We start from the raw sequence: 27357 nt of genomic DNA on the forward strand, positions 1-27357 counted from the left end.
TGCGCGGGCCACCGGGCGCATGCCCGGTCCTCCGGAGGGGGTGGGGTGGGGGGGGCGGAAGCTCGGCGCGGGGACGCGGCCGGGCGCGCGCCGGGGCGGTGAAGCGCTCCTCAGCCGGTCGCCGCGCATGCGCGGCCCTCGCCTACGCAGCACGGCCAGAGGGCGCAAGCCCGCCGCTGCTGCTGCTGCTACTGCCGCCGCCGCCGCCGCCGCCGCCGCCGCCGCCGCCGCCGCCGCCGCCGCCGCCGCCGCCGCCGCCGCCGCCGCCGCCGCCGGGACCGCCGCCGCCGCCGCCGCCGGGAGCGCTGTGCGCCCGCGGCGTGAGGCGTTGGAGGGAGCGCCGCCCGTCGGTTCGCGGCGCCGCCTCGCAGTGGTCTGCCCTCGCCTCCCGGCGCCCCGCGCGGTACATGTGAGTGCGGGGAGGGGGCGGGGGCCGGGAAGCGGGCGGGTGGGCCGGCTCCTGGTGCTGGGGGTTGGCAGGGCCGCGGCCCGCGGGCGGAGGGCCGAGCGGGGCTAACCAGCCGGTCCGCGCCGCGGATGAGGCGGAGACGGACCCCTCCCGCGCGCCGCTTGGGAGGCCGAGGATGTGGGGAGGCCGGAGAAGTGGGGAGGACGAGGGAGGGGCCCGGGGAGGGCGGCACTCTGGGGAGGATCGGGGCGCGGGCGGGTCGGGAGATGTGGGACGGACTGGGGGTTTCCGGGAGGACGGGGATGTGGGGAGGCCGCCGGGGGGACAGGAGAGGCCAGGGAAGGGGGACGAGGGGGCGTGTTCTGGGAGAACGGCTATGGGTGGAGGACGGACTTGTGGGGAGGTCGGCGTGCTCCGGCAGGCCAGGGGACGAGGGGAGGCCGGGGCTCGGGTAAACGGGGAGGTTTGGGGGACATGAGAAGGCCTGGGGGGGTTCGTGAAAGATGGGGAAGTTGGTGGATTCGGGGGTCTCGGAGAGACGGAGGGGCTCGAGGCCGGAGCGCACAGGGAGGCCGGGGGCTTGGGGAGGCCAGCCGGCCTCCTTGGGAGCTGGCCAATTGCCTCAAAGACAAAAGGGGGGAGAGAGAAAGGAGGAGGAAGAGGGAAATCCTTGGGGACCTGGAGGGGGGAGAAGAGCCCTGACCCGATATGGGGACTCACTGGCCCTGCGGCAGGGAAGGGCGAGCCTCGAACCCGGATCCGGGCCAGCTCTTTCCCCGCAGCTGGCGCTCAACTTGCTGTGGCCCTGTGGTTTTTGGGGCGAAAGCCCTGGAGACCTCGTTGATTCATTGTGCCTCCAAGTTTACCTCTTCCCAACCCAGCCCCCAGCTCTGCTTCTGGCTTAGGTGGAAGAAGGACTTGTTGTTTCTTTCTCTCTCCTTTCCTTTCTTTTCTCAGGAGGAGGAGGAGGGGTGTGTGTGTTACTTGGTTTTATTTAATTGCAGGATTTAGCTTAATGCAGTAAGGGTAAAAAAATTTTTTTAGTCATTTCAACAGTGTCTCATTCTTGCATGGTTAGCCTGCAGCTGGGTTTTTGGCAGTGAGACTAAGATAATAGTAATGTAGTAATTATGGGAACTGGTTGAAATACATTCAAGCTGAAGGCGGTGTAAGGATTTGGGGATCTGTACATAAGACGACCAACGCTGGGATTCTTAGGTAGAATGTCAACATTTTCGTGGTTGGAAAAATAGGCCATTACTATTTGAAATGAAATACCAGAGCCTCACTCTTAATATTTTATTTGTAAAACTCATAATGGAAGCAGTCTTCTCTTGGAAATGTGTGAACTCTGGTCAGTTGTCTCATCTCTTGAAAACCTGAAAGGTGGATGAAGTGATGGAAAGATACATTGCAAATTAGCATTCACCTTATTTTTGTTGAGATCCAATGTAGGTGATTTTTTCATGCCATTGTGCTTTGGAGATAATTTTTAACATCCTGCAATATTTAAACACATGAAACTTCTGAAGAAAGTTTGCGTTCCGGTGTCTTTATGAGTACATTGTTTTCTCTTTGTGGCTGTCCTTGGAGGTGAAACACTGAATGAGCCTACCACTCGTGTCTTGAATACATTTGTGTGCTAAATGTTGTCGAAGCAGCAAGATCCCATGTTACACATTCTTTAAGTAATATCTTTCCGGTGATTATCATATACTCTGATTTAATAATGAAAACTGGGGAAAGATTGTTTAAAACCCATTGCTGTCTTTTAAAGGATCCCACAATCAACCTAAGACTTGAGTATATACACTGAATAAAAGGACCTACGCATTGTTCAGAGGTTATGATGCATCAAGAAGCAAGTCCTTGGATAAATAAAGACATTGAATCCAGAACTTAGTGTTTAAGGTTTGGGGCCAAGAGTCCTGGGGCAGAGCCCTACAGGAGAGAGGACTTCAGCCTCTTTTCAGGCCGGCGGTCCGCTGAAGGTGAGTCGTGATTAGGAGTGAAGCTCCATGAGTGCGATGGGGTGGAAGTGTCCGGTGAAACCAGAAGTTAGGAGCCACAGTGCAGATCATTAGAACATTTCTCACTAACATCGTTTCTCTAGCACTCCATGCCCATTGTTGGAAATTAGAGAACTTGACATCCCAATTCTTAAAATTGGGTTCTTCAGCAAGTCACATAACTTTTCTCGCTGGGAAGTTTGAGAAATTGTCTAAATAACAATTGTATTGTTAAAGCTATCCCCTTAAAAAAATGCTGATTAGTTCCCGCAGGAAAAATTATAGTGTCTTCTGTGTACTGTATATGTTCTATCGTGTAGTAAAGAGTCATTTTGAACATGACTCTTCTTTTTTGGATGTTAGTTTTGAGTTGCTACTTCTCTATCTCTAAAGATTTTATGGAAACCTTTTTTCCTGTATTTTTAAGTGTCTTAATTTTGAGAAAATACTTGTCTCAAGGGTAACACAGGAAAGATGAGAGTCAAAGTCTTAATATGTAAGTCTTTAACTTTTGAAAGTAAACATTTTCAGTTTAGACAGTTTTCGGCTAAAATCTTGTTTTAAATTTCAATATAATTAAAAATTCTATCGTTTGTGAAATGAGGGGTTTTTTTTGGCTTGTAAACCAGTAAAGTTTAGTTTCTGTAGTAGTTTATTTTGTCTTAAAGCTCGAGCTTAAGAACTTATTTTGTTACTGTATGTCCTTACTAAAATCCCTTAAATAATTAGCAAAATATTGCTGTGGGGGTCTTTGGGAATTTTTACTGATGCCTATAGAAATTATTTAAAATGCAAATTCTAAAAACTTGGGCAAAGTAAATGACCTTATTTGAGTGAATAGTAGTAAATTCCAGGAAGTTTGTGAGTGCAGTAAGCATTCAAATCTGAAGTCGCATCTCTGTCCTTAGACGGATCCTCGGTGGAAGAGGATGAGCGCGGTTCCAGCTCCTGTTTGGGTGTACCTGTGTTTCAGTGCCTCAGCCACCTGCCTTAAGTAGTTGTTTTTTTATGTCTCTTCTGAAAACCATGTTTCGTAGTGGATTATTTAAACCGTTGATGGCTTTTTCTCTCTGCTAATATTTGTGCAAGGTTTTTTTTTTTTCTCTCTTCCATTTCATGACTACCAAAAGGCAACCTAGTGTAGGAGAAATGAAATTGCTGTCTACCACTTTGTGGCATTAATTTCTAGGAATGGTGCCAAATCTTACCATTCAGAACTACATAAATGTGTTTCTGATTATAAAGTACCAGAAGAACCCCCTCTCTTCCTGTCTGTAACAGTTGTATTGTTTTTTTTTGCTAGGCTCTATCATGGAAATAAAATTCAGATAGGCATATGTAATTCAACTTTCAGGATAGGTGAGATTTTTAGCAAATGCCGTTAATTATGGTCTGATTTGCATAAACACTAATGAAGTGGTTTTTAGAGGAAAGTATGAAATAGATGTTTTTGGCTGGGTGGCACTATTGCCACTTTTTAGCAGTTGAAAGCCTCCGAGAAGGGAACAAGTAGCATCGTCACAGAGTTTACTTATTTGTCAGGACATGAAGGTCTTTCCTTGCAAGCTTTGTATTGAACGAAACAAATTCTGCCTAGATCTTATTGATATACATTGGCATTTACTGTAAACTCATTTTTCAGAACAAGAAAAATGACCAAAGTCATACATGTGAATGTTATCCACTGATAGGGGAGGAGATGTAATGTTACTGCTACGTGTGGGGTATTGTGTGTTGTTGGTAGGTGTCACTACCTTTTTACTGATGAATTAAATCTGGGAGATGACACGTGCCAGACCTGAGGTGATTGCTTTCATGCTTTTTCTCCTTTATTCCTCCTGAGAACCATTGAATGTGCTATTGCTATCCTCATTTTTGCAGAGGAGACACTGGAAGTTTGGAGTTCGAGGAGCTTGCCGTGGGCCTCTTGGCTCACAAGGGGTAGGTCCTTGTTGGCTGGGCCTGCTGAACTCTCTGCGCAGCTTCTAGGACCAGACAGGACTAGAGCAGCAGTAGTCTCACAGATCTGAACCCAGCCTTCCGAAGGGGGAGTGAGTAGCATGCAGGTGTAAGTACCGTGTCTGGGAGAGTTGAAATAATTATATTTTCTGTTTGAATCTGACGCTTTCATATCATGAAGCTGTGATCTGGCCAACATGGTGTAGGTAAACATTTTAATGAACATACCAAAATTGTTTGTTTTAAGTTAATTTAAAATCAGTTAAATACAAATATATAATGCATAGTGCAGTGATTGACGCTTATTTGTTCAAGGTTGTGCTTTAGTAACCTCTACATTGTTACAGAGTTTTTTCATTGGTGACTTTTTTTGGGGGGGGTGTCAGTGTTTATGAATATAGTTTTGTGGGAAGCAAGGTGTAATGTGAGGGAAAAGTAAATTGTAAATTTCTCATGCAGGTTTCATCCCCTTGTAGTAAATCCTAGAATTTATAATCTCTAACACATTGCTGCTCTATAAATGTTTCTGAAGTGAATGTGCTCGTTCTCGCCGATTTAGAATTTTCCATAGTGCTTTTAAGACTTGACGTACTCTGTCCTCCTTTATTTAGGGCCAGTGGACCAAAACCAAGGCTCAGAAGAACCTAAAAAGTTGTATCTATGGGCTGTCTGTGCCTAGGATCTCCTTTCTGCATCCATTTTCTATCTTAAAAGTCCTGCCATCTGGTGCTTTGGATTGTGCTGTGAATGGTAGGTGCTTGTTGGGTCTACTTGTGACCAAAGCACCATGTGTTTGTCTTTGATGGACTGAAGAAAGAGCTGACGTGGTTTTATACATTTCATATTTGTAGTGCATTGTGTGTCTTTTTATAGAATTTAAGCAACACGAGGGCAGAAACTTTGTTTTACACACTATGGCATCCCCAGTGTCTGACACAATATTTATTGAATGAAAGAACCCAGGCTCATTCGTTGTTGGAGAACTGTTCCTGCATCAGTCAGCAGTCCACTGTTTTTTGTTTGCCTTGGTAAAGAACCTTACTTACAAACCAGGTAGGACTTGATACCAGGGAGAACTTGGATTATCTGTTTCTATCTTTGTCTGCTTTATTTTAGATTATAAATATCATGAAACTTGAGCTGCGGGAAAAAGGCATTTCTCTGTCCCTTTATGGTTTTCAAATGTTTTTTTCTAGAAATTAATTTTGTAGGAATTGGTCATGTGTTCGTTAGGACTCATTCTATATTCTGAAGACCTAGGAAGTTGGGATTTATAAAAGATCCTTGATGACTGGTCTAGAAGCTCTAATGTATCTTTTACTAATCAGTTGGATTCATCATGTACTTTACAAGGGTTTTACATTATGCCCTGAAACCATTTTTAAAAATGCATCTTCCCAGGGGCGCCTGGGTGGCTCAGTTGTGAAGCATCTGCCTTCGGCTCAGGGCATGATCCCAAGGTCCTGGGATCGAGCCCCACATCGGGCTCCCTGCTCCGCTGGCAGCCTGCTTCTTCCTCTCCCACTTCCCCTGCTTGTGTTACCTCTCTCGCTGGCTGTCTCTCTCTGTCAAATAAATAAATAAAATCTTAAAAAAAAATCCATCTTCCTAACACTGTAATGCCAGTTCCATGACACACCGGCCTTCCGATGATCTGCTTAGAGAGTCTTTTACGTTGTTGTTCAGAGTAAACGTTTTGAGCAACAGGTCACTTACCTTCACTCAGGCAAGAAAAGTCAGTATTTGGGTAAAAAAAAGAGTTTGTTCTTCCTCAGCAAGTTCCCCTTGGTCTTGCTTATTGCGAAGGGAAACACATGCGTGCGCACACCACAGTAAACCAGTAAACTGGTTGTTTGCAGTGGTTCTCAAAGTACAACTGCATCACCATCACTTGGCCGGGTTAGAAATGCCTGTGCTCGTGCCCCACCTCTGACCTCCTGAATCAGACTCGGGGGGTGGGGCCCGCAGTCTGTTTGAACATGCTGTCCAGGAGCTTCTGTTGCATGCTAATGTCTGTCAACCACTACTTGAGAGTGTTTTAAGAGAAATGCAAGTCGTAGCAGGCAAAAAATCAGTCGTAAATGGCAGAGGCATGTGTTTGGCTTCTGACCACTTAGATTTGCTAGTGAGATTGCCTTCACTTCAGGACTCTTTTTCAGTATGTTTTTCAGGTTTTCTAGAGTCTTGGGAAGACCTCACAACTAATTTTGTTTAGGGATTTTGAATGTTTTATGCTGAGGTCATTAAATTCTTTTGAATCTTGGTTTGGATTTTAAATAAATGATTTTGCATTGAAATAGCAATTTGTATGGCCCCTGGACTTGTGGTTTTTGGCAGATAGCAGGAAAGTGTGTATATGTGGGTGCTCAAGGCACGTGTTCCCTGGTGGTTTTGTTTTGGTGTTGAAAGATTGGCTTGCTTATATTACAGTCAGGATGATTTCCAAGTCTTGGGGTGACTACTAAAACAGTATTGTGTGAATTGATTCTATGCCTAGCATTAAAGTCATATCTAAATTTAATATGTATTGTTTTGCCTTTGTCCTTTATTTTTTCCCTAAGATCAGAGCTAGATAAAAGTTAGTGTTCAAAGATGGAATTGGTGATATGCTTACTTTCTACTATGTCTTATGCAGAGTTGGACGCACCTGAAGGCAAATAGAATATTGTGAGCTCAGGGACAGGGACTCTGTATTATCCTGTACGGATCTGTGGGTCCTTCACAGCTTCCTCCTCCTCCTATAGTGGGTTGGCCCTCAGTCATTGGTTTAATGATTGAAGAAGACTCTGTGCTCCTGCTGAGGGGGCCTTGTGATCTTGAAGTACATGAAGTTGTTACTAAGGTAGAGAAGAGAATTAGGGACAGACGGGTGGACTTAGGTTACCATAATGTGGACGCGAAGTACAAAGGATGTTTCCACGTACCTCTTCTGGCCCCCATCAGACTGAGTCAGTGGTGTAGCCCTGTGATGGAGAAAATAAAAGGAATGAGCTGGTGGGAAAAAGTGATCTGAAACAGTTTCTTTCTCCTTACATTGGTCAAGTGAAGTTAAAGTTCTAGTTTATAGTCAGTTATAGACTGTGACCCCACTAAATGTACATCAGAGCGCTTGGCCTGGAGCACCTCTCAGTGAGGGAGTCTCCTGTTGCTCCCCGCTGTGCTGGGAGGCTCCAGCCGCCCCCCAGTCTTCTCTCTAATGACTGCTTCAGCCCTGCTCTGGTCTTGTGTCAGTCACCCCGCCCCGCCCCTTCTGGTGGTTTCTGCTGTGTTGCTGCCTTGTGGTTTTAAATAGCCTTTTCCTGGTTACAGTGAGGTTGCACATCTTTTTATACATTTACTGGCCATTCGGATGCACTGTTTTTCGAAGTGCCCATATTTTTCTATTAGGTTATTTTTAAATTGATTTGTAGACTATATATATTCAGAACACACATTCTTTGTTGGTTATGTATTTTGCTGCTGTCTCTTCCCACTTTGTCATATGCAGTTTCACTGACTCAGTGGTTTTTGTGTGTTTTTTTTTTTTTATGAATAGAAGTTCTTAAGTTTAATTAGTGCCATTTGTCAGTCTTTTCCTTTGTAAGCTTTTTGTGTCTTTCCCTGCCCTGAGGTCATGAACTAGTTCCTCATTTATTCTCTAAATGCTTTTATACTTGTGCTTTTAACCTTTAACTTTGTAATTCTCTCAGAATTGGTTTTGGTGCATAATCTGAAGAAGGAATCCAGCTTCATTAACCTGTGGACAGGCTAGTTGTCCGAACACCGTTCATTGAAAAGAGCATCTTTCCCCCAGCGCTCTGCAGTGCCCCTTTTCTTGGAAATGAAAGGTCCGTGTGTATGTGCATCTGTTTTGGACTTTCTTGAATTCCACTGGTACTGCCCAGTTTAAGTTGCTTCAATTATTTTAGTTTTATAACAGGTCTTATTGTGGAACTCTTCCCACTTGGTTCCTTTTTAAGCATACCTTGGCCCTCCTTGACCCTTTGCAGATCTGTATCTGTTTTAGAATCCCTTGCTGACTTGCAAGGAATTTCTTCCTGCTGTTGCTTGGAATGACGTCGAACGTGATCAGTGTGTGGAGAGTCGTTTCTTGGTTTGAGTTATTACAAATAAAGCCTTTGAATAATTTTGCTCAAGTCTTCATGTGACCATCGGCTTTTGTTTTTCCTGGAAATGGCTGGGTCTAGCACTGTAATGGCTGGATCCTGTGGTAGGCCTATGTTGGCTTTTTGAGAAAGTGTCAAACTCTGTCCTGGAATGGCTGAACCATTTCACATTCCTCCCAGCTTTGTGTGAGAGTTCCAGTCACGCTGGATCGTTGGGGCAACATTTGGTATGGTTAGTCTTTTAGCTTTTCAGCCATTCCGATAGGTGTGTAATGGTTTTTCTTTGTGGTTTTGCCACCTGTGTATCTTTTGGTGTTCAAATCTTTTGCCTATTAAATTTTTTTTCTTATTGGTGGGTTCTTTATATATTCTGGATACAAGTCTTTGTCAGATGTGTGCTGTGCTTTTCTCTCATGCTATGGTTTGTTTTTGCATTCTCTCTCTCTCTTTTAAAGATTTTATTTATTTATTCGAGGTAGGGAGAGAGAGCGGGATGGGGGAGGGGCCGAGGGAGAGGGAGCAGCGGACTCCCCGCTGAGCAGGGAGCCTGCTGCCTTTGGGACTCAATCCCAGCACCCTGAGATCATGACCTGAGCCCAAGGCAGACACTTAACTGACTGAGTCTCCCAGGTACCCCTGGACTGTGCTTTTTCAGTGTCGTAGTTAAGAAGTTGTTGCCTAATCCTAGGTCACAAAGGTTTTCTCCTTTATTTCCCTCCATCCCCCTCTAGAAAAGTTTCAGGTTTACATTTAGGTCTGTGATTCATTTTTATTTATGGTGTAGGATATTATTTGTAGGATTCTTAACTTAGTTCTGATTATTTGTAGGAGTCTATTGAGGCATAGAATGAAGATATAGCTCCTTCTGAGAGCTTTTTTTTTTTTTTTTTTTTCTTTTTTGCTTCAACCAGTTTAAAGCAGGTTTAAGGCTTGAGGTATTTTGGACCGCCCAGTGCTGTGATTTTACTGGAGAGGTGACTCACCTCTGGTTTCTTTTATCTTGAGCTCTGTAGCCTTTAGGGCCCTGCTTCTGGAGGTAGTGTTTTTGGTTAAACACCCTAAGGGACCCAGCTTTTGATTCTTACTCCTCTTTCCCTGAATGGTTGTAAAAATGAAAGTTGAAAATTTTCAGAATTGGCAAATGACTGCAGGGCAGAGGTGGTTTCTGTGCTTGTTCATCTCTTTGGGTTCCTGATTTCACTTTAATTTTGGCCTGTTCTTTCCTTATTGTCTTGTCAGTTTCTGGTTGATTTTAAGATTTTAAAGTATTCTGTCCATCTTTTTTAGTCTTTTTCAGGGGAATGATTGGGCCAGATAACATAGCCTGTAGTTAAGGATACAGGGAAAAGTGTGTTTTATTTCACTGCAGTGTTTGGAGTCTAGACTTGGATCTGTGTCTCCTGTAGTCGTTGCTAGCTGTGTGTGGCTCTTTAAATTAAAATTAAATAAAATGAAAAGTTCTGTTTGACAGTCACACTAGCCCCAGTTTGGGTGCTCAGTATGCAGGTGTGGCTAGTGGCTACCACCTCGGACAGTGCAGAGATGGGACATTTTCATCGTCATGGAGCGTTCTCTTACACAGTGCTGGCCGGACTCTTGACTTTTTCCAAAGTCCGCCTAGAGCAGGAACAGCTAGACAGAGGATTGAGCCTCTTTGACAGGCGTATCATGGAGCCTGTCTCTAAGGTGGTGTGGGTTCTCAGACCGGTATAGGTGGGATCATGGGAGGCTGTGGTGCACTGAGTAGAAAACCACTAAGTACTGATATTTAATTTACAAATACCTGCCTAGTGCTTCCTTAGGGTGTCTGTTTCTTTCTTTCTTCTTTAATTTACAAAAAGTAGCAGTAATTTAAAAATTATCAAAATTAAATAGCGAGTCAAAAATTAAATTTTACCCTTAGCTAAAGTCTCAGGTATTAGTAATCAAAGATGTCTAGGTATCATAGTTTGTGTAGAGACGCAGGTCTTTTTAGTAGAAAGAGCATCTTAACTAGGAAACAGGAGGTTGAGGTACAAATACTGGTGCGTTGCCTTTAGTCACGTGACTTCTGATACTGTCTATATAAACTCTAGTATCTGTGATCTTTGAAGCTCTGCGTGCAGTTACTATGTGGGATGGTGTACACATGTAAAGTGCCAGGACAGTTGACCCCTGAACAGTGCGGGCCGCCGGACCCTTCCCCATAGTTGAGAATCGGCAGTTAGCACATATTTTGTATGTGTATCATATACTGTATTATAAAAAGGTAAGTTAGAGAAAAGAGGATGTTGAGAAAATTATGAGAAACTACATTTACTATGCGGCATGTATCAAAAAAAATCTGTGTATACGTGGACCCAGTTGTTGAGGCGTCAACAGTATTAAATCCCTGTCTTGTGCCTGGTGTAGTGTCAGCCCCCGGGGGCACAGACAGGAGGGGAGTGAGGCAGTCAGCGTGCAGTGTGATGCCTACAGTGATAGTGCCAGAGCAGAGTGCTCTGAGGACCTGGAGGGCATGTCCCCGTCACGGTCACGCTCAGAGGTCAGCAAACTTTCTCTGTTAAAGGTCAGATAGTAAACATTTCAGGCTTTGTAGGCCACATAGGGCCTGTCACATAGCTGCCTTTTTTTTTTTTTAAACAACCTTTAAAAGGGTAAAAACCTTGATTAGCCCAAAACCATACAGAAACTGGCTGTGGACCAGATGCCGTGACCTCTTCAGGTCTGGCTGTCTGCAGGGATCTGTAGAAAGAGAGTGGAAGGTGGGAAGCAGGCAGGGCCTCGTGGAGGACATGCCCGCTCTAACGGTGCAGAGGCGGGAGAGGCTGGGGTCTGTGAGACTGGATGTTTTTACTAGTGTTTAGGAGTACAGAAAGGGTTGGGTCGAGAAGGAGGTAGGGTTGATACTATTGACAAGATCAGAGCAGCGTGTGGTTGATTCTGACGGGAGCAGATTCCTATGACAAGCGGGTGGTTACCTAGTACAAGGGTCGGTCAAGGAGCTGTTGCAGTCATGCGCTTCAGAAGGGAGAGGAGCCAAGCCTTTGTCATTAAGGGAATGGCTGCCCGGTGTCTGTCGCCCAGCTAGTAAAGTGATGGGCAAAGTTCAGATGGTCCAATCTAACAGCCTGTGTCCTTTTAATTCTACAGTTACGTTGTACACACAAGTGAAGAAGGCCTTAATTAAGGGCGTGACTGAGGAACTGGAGAGAGGGTGATTTGAAGCCTGTTTCTCAGCCAGTCTCCAGGCTCTGACCTGGGAAATGAAGAGCCAGGGCTGAGAGAGGGGGTGTCCAGAGCAATTCCAGGATGGCTCCCAGATTTCTCCCTTGGTGAAAAGTCCATGAAGATCTTTTTGTTTTTAAGTGCTTACTGATCAGACTGTTTGTTGCTTAAGGAGGAAATGCTGTCTCCTAGGTCCATGAACCCCAGAAGCGGTACGCAGAATTGTGTGTATGCACATGAGCTGTTTTCCTGGGGTAGGATGCTTGGGCTTTCATCCCATTATCAAAAGTGAGCCCAGCCCAAGGCGGGGGCACTCCTTGTTATTGGACTGTGGATGTCTGACACTCTGCCCGGGTGTGAGGCTGTAAGGGAAAGCTAAGCATCCAAATCACAGGACTGTTACTTTAAGTGTCATACATCCCAGACCGCTACATAAAACACAGGCCCATGAAGCTGTCACCTGAGCCCAACTGTACCAACCGAGGTCTACCAGCCAGCAGTGCAGATGTCTCCCCTGGCCTCCGAGAGACAAAACAAGGCCCGGTTTTTGTACATAGAAGGCCAGCCAGGAGAGTTTGGGACTCTCGTTGGCATGGATGTTTCAACATGCTGTTGTACATGAGATGAAGCTAAAGTTTATAAACTATTAGGAATATCTTAACAGTCCCATGGCTCTGAGAGATGGACCAGTGTCACTTTTAGTTGGCTGTGTTAGTTCCAAAAAGGAGTGTAGTTTTTCTGTCCGCTCAGAAGTGCGTTGATAGTTAATAGTTGTAAGACAGTACCTAACTCGTCCTGTTACAGTTAGCTCTTCCGTGAACAGATGCAGGAGGAACTGGGCAGCTGGTGGTTTATGTTCGCACCAGGCAGATGAATGTGGTGTCCTGGAGTCTAAACTGGATTGGTTCGTGTTTGACATTAGCGTTATATGTAATTTAGGAATTACAGACTCTAGATTATAGCAGTCCGTGCAGAGATTTGCTGTTTTTGGTGATATATGGCTGCCCTATAGAAGTTGAGGCTTAGAGGGGAGCGTTTGGAAATGGGTTTATGTCTGAGAAAGTTTCCCTTTTCCTGTTGACAGGACTGTGACCTCCATTAAGGGCCAAGTGTCATGAATGGCAAAGATCTAAGAAATGATGGAATTCAGTGATGGTGTAGACGTTAGAAGTGAAAACCCCTAGGCTGTTTAAAATATCACCCTTAAGATTTCAGGCTGGGGATAATTGTGATTCCAGTGTAGGTAAAAAGTTTGGCGTCTCCTTGGCTGTGTCATGGCAAAAAAAAGCTTTGCTTTCTGCTTTGGGAAAAATACATTAGTTGTGTCCTAAGGAATTGACTTGATAAAAGAGGTAGCAGGAGTAACTTAGTTTAAATGCAAGTTGTCTACATATGAATTAATTTTTGTCGGGTGACGGTTGATGATTTGGTTGGTGAAGAGTTGATGTTTGATTTTCGTCTTTGAGTCTGCCCTTTCAACTATTTCATTGGAAATTCTAAACTTTTCCACTGGGTGTTTGCCTCCTTTATTTTTATTGTTTTAGGTAGTCTAGGGTTTTAGAGGTTGATCTAAATTTAGGGATCAGCTGGTCCGGGGCTCCCACTGTAGAGAGGAAGAAATAACAGGGTAAGGCTCCTTGGGTAAATGGCTCCTTGATACTGACAGAGGAGAACTCTCAAGATTCTCTCAGCTGTCTTGACCTTTAGCTCACGGGTGATCTTTTTAGTAGATGAGAAGGGTATGAAGACAGCTTCTAAAACTCAGGTTTCCTATTAACTGTCAGGAGATTGAAAAAAATGGATGTAATTGAAAAATGGGTGAGAAATGGACACCGTTGAATCCGTTGTTCACACTGTATCCAAGTAACTTGTGGTTTGCATTCAGTCATTTATTTCTACATTGTCTTGGATATTTGAGGAATGACAAAACAAATCTCACACGTGTATATAGTCTAAGTTTTAGAAGACTAATAATGCCAGTTGTTCTCACTTCTCTACCAGATTTAGAGCATTGTCCTGAGTCACTCTTGACTCTTGAGCATCTTGTCCTGATGGGGATTCATTAAAAAGAAGACAGTCCTGGGGTGCCTAGCTGGCCCAGTGGGTGGAGCATGTGGTTCTTAATCTTGGGGTTGTGAGTTTGAGCCCCACGTTGTGTGTAGAGATTATATAAGTGAGTAAGTAAGTAAGTAAATTAAAAAAAAAAAAAAGACGGTCACTGCCTCAGGAAGCTTTTGGGTACGTCAGTGGTCCTGAAAGTAGTGTATGTAAGAATCACCAAGGAGAGTATATGAGAGATGCAGGCAGGGGGGCCTGGTGCCTTAGTCAGTTAAGCGTCCTACTCTTGTTTTGGGCTTAGGTCATGATCTCAGGGTCATAAGATCCAGCCCTGTGTCAGGCTCTGTGCTCAGTGTGGAGTCTCCTTTCCTGCCCCACCGCCTCGTGATCTGGCTTTTTCTTTCTCAAAAAAAAAATTTTTTTTAATGCAAATGCCTGGTGTTATCCCACAGAGATGTTGGATGATCATTGCTGATGTGGACGCCTGTCACCTGCATTTTATTTATTTTTTATTTTAGTTTAGTTTATTTGTTTTTTAAAGATTTTATTTATTTATTCGACAGAGACAGAGACAGCCAGCGAGAGAGGGAACACAAGCAGGGGGAGTGGGAGAGGAAGTAGCAGACTCCCAGCAGAGGAGCCTGATGTGGGGCTTGATCCCATAATGCTGGGATCACGCCCTGAGCAGAAGGCAGACGCTTAACCGCTGTGCCACCCAGGCGCCCCTGTCACCTGCATTTTAAACTAGCATCTCCTCGTGCTGAAAGAACACTGCTGTAGTGTTGCTGTAAGGACGTTGTAAATCATCAGGACCTAGAGTTTGGGAGGCCCCCAAGACTACCTGCAGGTTCCGTGGTTCACTAGAAGGACTTAGAGAACTGCGAGAAGCCATTATCCTCATGGTTATGGTTTATTACAGGGCAAGGATGCGGACAGAAGTCAGTGAAGGAAAGGCACACCGGGCGAAGTCCAGGGAAGACCAAGCATGAGCTTCTAGTTGTCCTCTCGCAGTGCAGGTGTGCTGACTTCTCCCAGCACCGATGCTGCCAACCAGGGAAGCTCACCTGAGCCTTGGTGTCCAGGATATGTATTGGGGGTTGTCCCATAGGCACTGCCTACATGGCTGAGTTTAGTCTCCAGTCCCTCTGGAGATCAAACTGGTGTCGTGTGTGGCGCAAGGCTCCACCAGAAATCAAATTGTTAGCATGGACTGTCTGGTGTGGCCGAAGGCCCCCAGCTAAACAAAGACCGCCTTATCAGGCAGGGGATTCCAAAGGCTCAGAGGTGACTTCCCAGGAGCTGGGCAATGGCCAAATCTTCCCTGGGGCAAGCTTAATCCTTTCCTGCATACAGCCTAGAAAGTAAATTGTTATTCCTGTCATTACTAGGGAGTTCAAGAAATTACTGCTTTTGGGGCGCCTGGGTAGCGCAGTCCTTAAGCGTCTGCCTCCGGCTCAGGGTGTGATCCCGGCGTTCCGGGATCGAGTCCCACATCGGGCTCCTCCGCTGGGAGCCTGCTTCTTCCTCTCCCACTCGCCTGCTGTGTTCTCTCTGTCACATAAATAAATAAAATCTTCCAAAAAAAAAGAAAAGAAATTACTGCTTGTAGGTAGAAGATACATTGCAACCACATGTAGTGTAATTTGCCACAAAACTAAAATACCAGAATTTCTGCACCCAAGTGAAGATGTCTCCAGAAGTGTGTCATACTTGACACCTGTCGTAATGTTTTCATCAAGAATTTGAGTAAAGAACAGGAGTTAATGCTGGGAGACCGTTCATTTTTAGAATCAGGATTTGAAAATACTTCGACAGGTTGTAATGAAGTGCTAAAATCAACAAGGTAAAATTTATAAGGAATAAAGGTAAAATGACAGACTTAAGTTAAAAAGAAAAAAACAGCTGAGAAGTTAAAGATATGTGGTATGTGCCTTAGCTGTACCTGTGGTCAGAAGATCTGGGGAAGATGACTGAAACGGATCGGCAGGCTTCTTTGTGAAGGGGCAGATGGTAGATATTTTAGGTTTTGCAGACTAAGAGGCAAAATGAAGGATATTATGTAAGTACTTACATAACAGGAGAGAACACTAATATCTATAAAATTTTTATTGACAGAATTTCAAATAATAGTTGAGTATGTATATATATTTTAATACAGGTCTAATAAGAATGGAATTTTTTTTCGGGGGAGGGTTGGATAACATGTTTTGTAATTGGAGCTCACAGGTAGTGTTCCATATCATCACAACCAATGACAAATGTTCAGTCTCGGGGCTGATCGTCACGGAAGGTTACAGATGTCATCTCTGACAGTGTCTGCATACTCGTAGGTGCTCTTGCACACTGATACCAGTTCGGGAGCATATCATTTCAGTTTAGTGTATTCATCGTTTGGCAGACATCGATAGAATTCCACTAGATTCTTTTTGATGTTTGCCTTTCCGCACGTCATTACAGCGCAGATTCCTCTCTCCGATGGATGGTCTGATGGAAGTGCCTCAGTTGCTCGGTGAAGTGGGTTTGAGATACGTGAATTTTCATTGTACTTGCATTGAGGTTTGAGAAATGCCGCTGGAACTGTAGTTTGAGCTCAAAACACATCTGCTACACGTTTGTGTGGGGACATAAATCCACTTCTCTCTTTAACTTTTAATTTTTTTCATTTTTAATTAGCCGCTATGCCCAGCGTGGGGCGTGAACTCCACCCTGAGGTCAGGAGTTGCACGCTCCTCCGAGTGAGTCAGCAGGCGCTGCTCTAACTTGTGGCGGCGGGGGAGCCGTGTGGCCGCGTCGGACGTTGCTTGTGAGTAAGATGCTTGCAGCCACTGAAATGCCTTCACTGCCCGAAGTCCCTCATATGAGCGCTGCTGTGCCTTGTCAATTTAGGCTGAGCTCATGAAGAAATGTTAACATGTAGGAGCAAAAGCTAATTTCCGAAGCAATTGAGTGTTTGGTAATAGTGATGAGTAAAGGGGGGGGTCTTTTTCAAGTAGATTTCAGTCTTGGCTCTGCGGTTGAAAAGTCACAACAGAGCCTTGCACAAACCATTGAACTGCAGTGTGGTAGGACAAGTCAGGCTATTTCATGAGGTTGCCGTTGGTACTACTGGCTCAGTAACACATGATGGGTTCGAATACTTTCCAGAAAGCTCCTGCTCATGAATGATAGACTGAATAACCATAGTTTAAATGCTTTAAGCAACTTATATTTTCATCATTGTAAATTTTCCAGCTAACCCTTTTTCTGCTCTGCAGATATTTTTACTGTCATCAGTTATAATGTGTCTTAGCAGATTCTACTCCAGGTTGTATTAAATCAGGGTTTTCTTAATATCTTTAAAAGTGTTCTCACCAGCAGTTCCACACTGACTGCCCTCAGAGGCCCCTTCTTCAGTCCCATTGACCCCTTGAACAAACAGCCTAGCAGTGTGGGGAACACCTGTTGGCTCAGTCCTTCGCCTCGTTCCTTCACTGACTCTCTGTTGTCATCCATGTAAGATGAGGGACCATTTAGGGTTTGGAGCAGAGAAGCGATGCCGTCTGATCTAGGCTTGGAATCGGTCTGCCGTGGTGAGCGTGTATGCTAGGGTGGCAGGGCTGGGAGCGGGGAGGCCTGTTCCGGAGTGCTGTAGTCATTTCGGTGAGGGATGGTGGCTCCGGTCACGATGGTGTTGGTGAGCATGATGGCGAGGGGACAGCGTCTGGGCCTCTTTTGTGGGAAGAACCAACATTACTTGCTGACAAGACTGGATGGGGAATGTGGGAGGAAGACAGGCGGCAGGGATGACGTCCGTTGTTTCTCGCCTCAGCAGCTGGAAGGCGGACGTTGTCGTGAACGGAGAAGGCTGTGTGTAGGAAGGTTTGTGGAGGGGGCGGGCCAGTCAGCACCTGGGCTTGGAGGTGTCGGACGTTTCACTGAGTTCTCTTCGGTGATGCTCCACTTCCCCAAGGAGCCTACAAGCAGGCCCGGCAGAGAGTACACCTGCCAGGGTTTGGTCAGGAAAACCCGGGCCATTCTCGACAATTAGTCGTACGGGGAATTAGAATCCATCCCTACCTCTGGGAGGGCTGGCAGAGTTGAAGAGAATGAGGTTTCTCTTCATTTTGCCCACGTTGCCTCTTATTAGCGTTCACTGCCCGCCGCCCTGAGCTGTAGCAGGAAGGGGTTTTGGGAGAAGTAGCTCTGCCGTCTCGGTGATGCGCAGGAGCAGGCCGCGGTGGGGCTGCGGTGCAGAGTGAACAGCGGTCAGTCCAGCGCAAGGCCAGGCAGTCGGGCTGAGCCGGAGGGACAAGTTTTAGCTTTGTTAGCATAGAAGCAGCATTTGAATGAGCTTGCCTGGGAGGTAAGCATAGCTGAGAGGAGAAAGGACAGAGCCCTGGGCGACTCTGGAAGGAGGGAGCCATCGGTGGGGTAAGAAGAAAATCACGAGAACATGAGTGGGAGATCAGCTCTTGTCAGTTGTCGAAAGGACGAGCCCTGGGCTCTAATGATTGGATTGAGCAGTGCAGAGGTCGTTGGTAGTCTTAGAGGGAGAAGTTCGTGGAGTGGTGGGGGCCAGAGCCAGTGGGTTTAAGAGAGAAAAGGAAAAGAAGAATTTGCGATATCGAGTATGTTGTGTGTATGCTTGTTTGTGGAATTATTTGTACAGTAGTTGTTTTAAAGTCCCTCTGGGCTGATTGTCATATTTGTTCCCTTCTTGATATTGGCTTGTGTTGATTTTCTCCTCCCACGGGAATTGACGCTTTTCTGGTTCTTCCTATGCTGAATAAGTTTGGGGTGTGCCCTCCCCATTTAGGATATCATGCAAGGAGACTTTCCATTGTATTGAAATCTGCTGATTTTGGTCGTGGTTTAAATCCAGTCTTGCTTCCTAATCCCCCTGCTCCAGTTTACTTTTCAGAGTGGTCAGAGAGCTTCTGCAGTTACTCTTTCCAGCCTTCCTAGTTGCTCTTTCTAGGAGAGGCAGGAGGGAATGTGCTTCGTCTTCCTTACCTAGATCTGGGACCCTTCGCTTTGCAAACTGCTTCCATTTGTCCAGGTAGTGATCTCCAGTTCCACCGAGGCCAGTGATGCCCGCACGACTGTGTCTCTTGATCACTTACCACTCCCAGGCCTTGCAGGAGATTTCCTGCTAAGTACTGCACGCATTTGGTTCATGGGTCCTTCCTTTGGTGCCTCTCTCAGGTAGACAGAATGACCCTTAGGTATACCTTAGTAGCCCATTCGTTCATTTGTGTACAATTGAAGCGTTGTCTTGTCTTGAATATGTTAACTGTGCCTATTAATTAATTTGAGTAGAATAGTGTTTCTTTCGTATTTTTAATGAGCCTTTGCGCAGTGGAATTTTCTATGGATATTATTTACAGTGTAGAACAGAATGGTGGTTAAGAGGATGGGTGTTGGATAGGTCTTGCTTTGAACCTCAGATTCGATTCTTATTCCCTGCATGTTGACCAGGTTCCTTAAGCTCTAAATCTGTTTTCTTATCTGTTAAGTGGAGATTATCATAACTCTTTGACAAATGTGACAGAACATAGTTCTTAGTACATGGCTAGTTAGAGAAGAATCAGCCTGAGGTTCAGCAAATACAGTTCCCAGTGATGTAGTTATTTCTGTTGTGGGGATTTAAAAGCTAATCTTATTCCCTGATGAGTTTGACCAGCGTATCTAAGAAGTGCAAGCAGTTGGTATTCACCGTGTACTCTGCATGTAGAACGGGCGATTTATTGTTGTTGTTGTTGTTCCTAATACCGGTTTTTCAGCAATTAGTAATATTGCCTCTTCATTTCCCTAATGTATTCACATCATCAGTAGCTTACTACCGGTTGGACCGCAGACCCTGTACCATGCGCTGGCACACAGATGAATGGGATGCAGTGACCTATGACCTATGAGCTGCTCCACTGTCTAGTATTAGAATGTGTTTGACTAGAAAATTATTTTGAAGCGTAAAGAAGCTTTTGTTTGCCCAGATAACTTTAATAATCATGTTTGCATTCTTTATACATTTTTGGTTTTTCAGAAAGTTTCTTCTGACCTGTGTTCTTCAGAGTACAGGTTACTACGGCTTGCCTGAGTGCAGAAACCTTTGGTACACTGAGCTTAGAGGAAGGGACACCTGTGTGAAGTGGTTATATATTTTGGACATTAGAGACCTTCACAGATAATTTAAATGGTTAGAATGTTGTGCATTGAGAAACAGTGGTTTGGGGCTTTATTTGGCAGTTAGCATCAAGCGGACCATTTCCTGCCAGGGGCTCAGCCTGCATGGTTAATTCAAGCCAGAGATCTTCTAATATGGCAGTGTGTCGTGTTGACTGTTACTCAGCTTCAGAAAGAATCTTTCTGTCATGTTTGCTTTGGAAAGCCCAAATCATGTCCATTGTTTTAACAGTAATAATATCTGGGTAACTTGGGAAGCCAGAATAGCATCGTGATTCTAAGGTAAGCTGGTGTTTGAATGCCTGATCTCTCTCTCCCTTGTCTGCTGTGTGACCTTGGAAAATGTCTTAAGTTTTTTTGGACTTTGTTTTCTCACATGCAAAATGGAACAAGAGTAGTAATCAGTTAGGGCTGTGAGGATTCCAGAGCTGGTGCTTGTAAAGCACTTGGGAGAGATTGCTATGACACCACACCCTCCGCAGATGGCAGGTTGTCACTGTTGTCCGGGTGAGTGAGAGGTGGGTGTCAGGGACTGTCCAGGTTGGACTGTGCACTGAAACGAGACCATTAGAAGCAAAGTGATCGTGTGGAGTATGTTACCTGTTCAGGAAGCATAGATTCAGAGTGTGTTGTGACTGGTGGGAAATTCTCATTTGCATGTTAGGGGGAAGAGAGTTCAGAGTAGCCTGAGGACCCCGTGTACGTATAAATGTCCCCACTTACGCCAGAAACGTAGAGATTGTCCATCTTACAAATACCTTCAAGGAGCTGGCAATTTATTTCATTGTATAATGAGCCAAGTTTAATTTTTCTTTGGAGCAAAAGAATTTAAGCATTTTAATTATAGGATTGGGGAAATACCTAGTTTTCTGCCCTAGTTGAACTAGTTCAAATTGTTATGCTTGTATTTTAGTAGTTCCATGCTGGACGTGGCCCTAAGCTGCCCGCAGTTCCAATGGCAGACATCCAGCAGGTCCAGTGTTGATAAATGCGGTGTTGCTATCTGCTTGAATTCTCCTTAAAATAGAAACTAAAGTGAGGAGCAATTATAAGGCCCTCAAAGCCAGTGTATACGCTCATTTATTCATCATTAGTTCATTCACGCATCAAGTGCATGTGTTCTGATCGTGTGTTTTAGGTGTTCGGTCCAGTGCGCGCTGTTGGTTATAGAGTGGCGAACAGAAACCAGACGTGGGGAGTAACTGGGCTGTCTTGTGTTTGCGGTTAGTAAGGAGAATAAAGCCAGTTCCAGCGGACTCGCAAGATTTCCCTGAATGACATTTTCAGGTTTATACTCCTAACAGACAAGAGGCAATAAACAAACAAACAAACAACGACAGTAGAAAAAGAGGGCTTTTAAAGAGCAAATGGTACTCACCTGCTGCAGGCACTGGGGCTTTTTGACCTTCACTTTGGTTTTATTTAATAGTGCTTTAAATATTTGTCTGGGATGGCGGTGCTGAGGCTGCGGAACTTAGGCTGTCGTTGTCCCCAGAATCTTGCTGCTTGGGTGGAGGAAGACACTGACAGGCCAGATTTAACATCCGCTCTAGTTTGTTGCACGGGAAGCTCCACCACCGGAGAGTCCTGCGTCTCTCTCGTCTATTGCCTTGTGTCCTGGGGCCGTGCATGGCATTTGTCAGCGACTCCACAGATACTGGTGTCATGTGAAGGCGTGCTGAGGGGGACAGGAGAGAGGTGTCTCACCTGGGGGAAGGGCACGGCTCCCACCGCACATGTGTCCAGGTCATCCCGGGGAAGAAGGTCCAGGTGGAGGAGGTGTCGAGGAGGGCACAGGTTGTTCTGTACACCGAAAATGGCTTAATGTTGCTGCTTTGTAGGATTCACGGGAGATAGCATGACAGTCAGACTGCGCTTGATCATTCAGGGACCGACAGGTCATATCAAGGAGTTGGGATTTCCTCTTCTTCAAAAGGAGTAATTCTAAAGTACTAGAAACCAGGTGTCCTGATACCCAAGCCGGCACTCTTTTCATATTACACAATGCGTACAATGTCAACCAAGTGTCATCAGGTCTTGGGTTCCATATCCATTAGTGATAGCCGGACTATTAAAGTTCTGTAAGCCCCTGGTGAACTTTTCATCTTTTGGGGAGAGTGAGGATATAGGAGAAATATTTGTTTTCTCAGGTGTGAAAAAAAGTTGAAACTCTTTAAATTTAAAGGCAAGCAAGGTCCATATGTCTTTGAATTCTAGTTCTCCGGAGGATAGCAGGTATATGTAGTAGATAGTACCCTAATAAATGCAAAAAAATACAAAAACCCTTTACTTTTGTGTATACTCTTGTAGCAGGCGTTGTACTGGACTCTGCAGGGTGATAACTGGATGAGAAATGATCCTCTCCAAAAGGTCTTTGCAGCCGAGGGAGGGAGACAGAGAAGTCAGTCAGTGATGATGGTACAGTGGGTAAGTCCTGTGATAGAGGTGCGCCCAGGGCATTATGATGGGTACTTATCTTTCTTCAGTCCCCCACTTTTTTTTCTTTTTAAAAGATTTTATTTATTTATTCGACAGAGATAGAGACAGCCAGCGAGAGAGGGAACACAAGCAGGGGGAGTGGGAGAGGAAGAAGCAGGCTCCCAGCGGAGGAGCCTGATGTGGGGCTCGATCCCATAACGCCGGGATCACGCCCTGAGCTGAAGGCAGACACTTAACCACTGTGCCACCCAGGTGCCCCATCAGTCCCCCACATTCTTAACCCTTTTTATACCTATTGTAATTTACCCCCTACCCCAGACCTATTTTCCCCATACCATCCAGTAGCCTCTTAGTAATTTTTCTTCATGGTCATACAGACTCATCTCTTCTTCACATTTGATTTCTGGGAGACAGTTTCCTGGAGATCTCTGTTCTGTTCTTTTCCGAGCTGCTTGCTCCTTCGGTCTTTTATTGTGTTGTCCCTGGATGTTCCTTTGTTCTCATCGTTTGGCTTTTGTCCAGAGTTGGATTTTATGTTTGTGGCAACTCTTGTCTTTGTCTTTCTTCACTGACTTCTTCCTTTTGGTGGCGTTAATTACTTTAAAAAGATAGTACAGTGTTTTTGGACAAGTTGAAGACAGCCTTCAGCATTCCCTCCTCTTGAGCAACACTGCTCCGGCTTGGACTTGTTTCCCTCTCTCCTGGTGCACAGCCACCATTCTGGAATCTCCCTTCATCGTCGTCCTGGGGATTCCCTTATCCCTTCTAATGGAAGCTCACGCCTTGCTCATTTTTTGTTGATGCTCGTGTTTTGGTGGAAGACTTTCTCCAGGGGCTTTCTGACATAGGATGCTTAGGAGGCAAACCTTTTGGGACCATGCATGATTGAAACTTGATTGATGGTTTCGCTGGGTACAGAGTTCTGTATTGGAATTCATTTTTGTTCATAAATTCAAAGATTGCTCCATTGCCTTCTTGTTTTCATGTTACTGTTTTAGAATTCAGAAGCTATTCTCATTTTCCTTCGTATGTAACTTTTCCCCCCTCCCATCTTTAGAAGCTTGTAGGAGTTTTACAATTTGTCCAAGTCTTTTGAAATATCGTGATGGTGTACCTTGTGTGGTCGGTTTTCATCCACTGTGCTGCATATTCAGCGGGTCCCTTCATTCTGGTACCTGGGAGTTTTCAGTTCTGGGAATACTCTTTGGCATTACTGTGCTGAGGTTTTCTCCCTTGCTTTTCCTTATTTTGTTTTTCTGGAAGTCTTATTATCCAGAACTTGGCTGTCTTGGGCAAAGGTTGTAATTATCTTAATACCTTTTTCTTCTTCTTCTTCTTCCTTCCTTTGCTCCTCCTTTTCTGCCTTTTTTTTGGGGGGGGGTCTTTTTATTCTCTATTCAGGGAGATGACTTCAGTTTGACTTAACCTTTTCTTTAGTTTATTATTTCTGATTTCAGAAAGGTTCTTTAGATTTCCAAGGGCTCTTTTTCTATTTTTCTAGAAGAACATCCTGTTTTTCTTTCTTGATTGCAGTGTTGTCTTACCTCTATATTATTGATAGTTTGTATAGTCTCTGTTTCTTTTAGGTTGTTTCCTTCCTTCTCCTGTCTGACGTGGTGGGGCCCTTTGACTTTTACATCAGGGTATTCTGGGTGGGCCATGTGTTGGGGGTCCCCAGGGTTAGTATCTTTAGATCTGTCTTTTGGAGCTGATCAGATTCCCCAGAAATATTCTCCAGTCTCTTTCCGGCACAATTCTGACTTCAGAATCTGGAAGCCAGCGGTGTGCGTGTGTGGTCTGTTGTAGGAGAGCTGGAGAATTCACTGTTCACTGTATATACGGTCATTAAGTCCAGCTCTGTTCAGTGCAGCTGGGCAGGGTGACTTCAGTCCATAGACGCCTCTACTTTTCCGGGGAATGCCCCCTCCCATCTTCTTTCAGAGTGAGGGGGCATCACGTTGTGCCTGGCTTGAGGTTGAGGTTCTGGTTTCAGCTTCCATGGCCTTCCCCGGCTCCTCTGTATTTGGGGCTATGCCTTTTTTACCCCCGTTCTGTCTACACTGCTGCTGCCACTTCTGGTCTTCTAGGACACTGCTGTGCAAGTGGAAGTGGTTCCCGTGTGTTCCACTGCTGAATTAGGACCTGGCTTTCTTGGGCCTGCTGCCTCCTTTACTCTACTTCAGTCTGTTATAGTTTCTGTCTCCTCCAGGTTTCTTCTTTTTACTTTTTTGTTTGGGTCTCAATCTTCCATGTTAGAAGATTTCCTCAGTACTTCAAAAATCTTGGCTTTTTTGTCCTTTCAGTTCTCCCTGTGCTGTTTCAAACATTTTTTAAAAAGATTTTATTTATTTACTTATTTGAGGGAGTGAGTGTTTGCACAGGAGAGAGAGCAGAGAGCACAAACGGGGAGGGGCAGAGGGAGAGGGAGTAGCAGACTCCCTGTTGAGCAGGGAGCCTGACCTGGGGCTCCATCCCTGGACCCTGGGATCATGACCTGAGCTGAAGGCAGATGCTTAACAGACTGAGCCACCCAGGCGCCCCTGTTTAGAACATTTTTAAAAAATATCTCTTTAGTATAGTTTTGATGGAAGGCAGTGGAACAGATGTCTATACTCTGTCATTGTATCATGCACTTATTAGCCAACCACACCCTGTTAATTTATGATTTTTGATATGTTTGAATAGTTTCCAGTTGCTTGACATGTATTTCTTTTCTTTTTTTTTTTTTTTTAAGATTTTATTTATTTATTTGACAGAGAGAGATACCAGTGAGAGAGGAGACACAGGCAGGGGGAGTGGGAGAGGAAGAAGCAGGCTCCCAGCGTAGGAGCCTGATGTGGGGCTCGATCCCAGGACTCTGGGATCACGCCCTGAGCCGAAGGCACACGCTTAACGACTGAGCCACCCAGGCACTCCTTCCTGTGTGTTTCTTAAGTAGAAATAGGTTTGAAGACAGGGACATGGTGCCCTCTTCTCACCCCTCATCCCAGGCGTTGCCCAGTAGGCTTGTGTGGGAGGTGATGGAACTGGCTGAGGGGTGAGTTCAGTAGAGCTTCAAGAAGTGAAAGGAAGGGGGTTTTAATGCGCATGTTGTCTCTCCTTGTCAGGTTCTCTGAGGACTATGGAAAGAGGAAAGAGAAACCGGGAGCATTTCCTTTAAACCCACGTTTGATTTCTTCACAGAGGTATCGTGGCCTTCAGAACTGTGAGTATAATTCTCTTGCTACATTTGTGTTTTGGTTTTTCCTTTTGTTTTGATTTTTCTTTCATCTGTCTTAAGGTTTCTTTGACATATACTAGAAACAAATAAAAGCTAGTTGATTTTGCAGAGTAGGTGAAGGAAGAAGTATCAGTTGTTTAGTGCCTTTTATGTGTGGAGAGAGGCAGGCAGGATGACAGTCCTGTCCCTGATAGTTGTGACAGTAGCAGCATGTGCCCTAGAAGAGTGGCCCAACAGGGTCAGCACTGGGCCATCCAGCTCCTAGGTGAGTCTCTGGCAGTAATCCCCTGAATGAGGCTACACTTTGCCCGTTTCACATTTGCATAACTGAAACAGAGGTTAAAGGTTACTAAGTTAGTAAAAAGCAAAGCTGGGATTCAGACTCAGTCTGGCTTTGGAGCCTGTGCTTTTTACTCGTGTTTTATTCTTATGGGCTCTGGATTCAGATGTTGGCTTGGCTGCTTACTTACTAACTCTTCTCTAACTACCGAAACCTAGCTTTCTCTCCATGCGAACTCTTCATTGACTACTTTTTTTTTTTTTTTAAGATCTTATTTATTTATTTGACAGAGATAGAGACAGCCAGGGAGAGAGGGAACACAAGCAGGGGGACTGGGAGAGGAAGAAGCAGGCTCATAGCGGAGGAGCCTGACGTGGGGCTCGATCCCATAACGCCGGGATCACGCCCTGAGCCGAAGGCAGACGCTTAACCGCTGTGCCACCCAGGCGCCCCTCTTCACTGACTACTTAAACCTAGCTCTTTCCTCTGACAAAGGGTGCTGGTGATGGGACCGCTCTCCCAGGGTTGTGGTGAAGATGCCATAAGAAATGTGAAATGTGCTCAGCATTCACAAATGTTAGCAATTGCTATTCGGTGGCAGTTCCCCCACTTTAATGAGAGGAAAACTAAGCTCCAGAGATTGGGTTATTTGTGATTTGTTAATTTGTAACCTTGGCACTTGTGCTGCACTCCACAGTTGGGAGGTTATAGAATTGAGATTCTATTCCAGTTTGTCTTATTTCCAAAGACTGCTCTTTCTGGTAGGCCTAGTGGTAAATCGAGGACAGATCGTTGATAGAAGATTCATCAATCTGTCTTGTGGTATTAGCATTGGTAAGATTTTAGCAATACATTGCTTTGGTGTAAAAGCCCCATAAACTTAGACTTCATGGATTCAGAATTCAGAATCATTATAATTACGTTGAATTTGACTTTGGCAAGTGTGTTTGTCTTAGATGTCCAAGGGGCAGGACCCTGGATTGTTTTTCCATTTCCTTCTGGGGGTCAGTTCACTTTCCTCCTTTGTTCTCCTTTCTCCCCCAAACCCACTTTTGTTTCTGCCAGGATTAGGTATTAGGGAAGGGAAGGGAAATTGTGTCACGAAGTTTCAGTTTCCAAGTAAGGCCTGGAAGTCTTGCTCCTTTTTTCTGATTCCTTCTACCCTTTCTTGGCTATGAGAGGCACCTGTTCTGTGTGCTGTGCCAGGTGTGACTCTGCTGTCTTTTGGAGAAGGCCATGCCCAGCTGTTTACATCCCTTGTCTCCTCCCCACCCTCCCTGCACATTTCAATGTTTCTTCCTGTAACAGTGGGCTATATTTATTGGGTACAAGTCTGTTTCTGCATCTTTAAGAGCAAAGATTTTGTTATTTCGTTTCTGCATGTTTTCTGCTTGACCCATGGGTAGTTTTCACTAAATGCTGGATGAAGTAGTGTTTAATGCTTGCCACAAAATCAGTTCTCTTTTCTTAGTGGATCCAAACAAGAGGGAGAATATCAAGTATAACTT

The 27357-nt window shown here is 45.1% G+C and overlaps 1 protein-coding gene and 1 long non-coding RNA gene across 3 annotated transcripts in view; both read left to right on the top strand.

Annotated features, from left to right (window-relative positions):
* Positions 1-27357, top strand: part of LOC125281957 (focal adhesion kinase 1-like) — a 344868-nt gene that overhangs the window by 247547 nt on the left and 69964 nt on the right. The window lies entirely within an intron of this gene.
* LOC125281972 (uncharacterized) lies at positions 985-25555 on the top strand. The gene is made up of 3 exons (XR_008959534.1): positions 985-16551; positions 22221-22337; positions 25457-25555. It is a non-coding gene; the product is annotated as an uncharacterized LOC125281972 (long non-coding RNA).

The sequence above is a fragment of the Ursus arctos genome, unplaced genomic scaffold (assembly GCF_023065955.2).
Source record: "Ursus arctos isolate Adak ecotype North America unplaced genomic scaffold, UrsArc2.0 scaffold_16, whole genome shotgun sequence".
NCBI lineage: Eukaryota > Metazoa > Chordata > Mammalia > Carnivora > Ursidae > Ursus > Ursus arctos.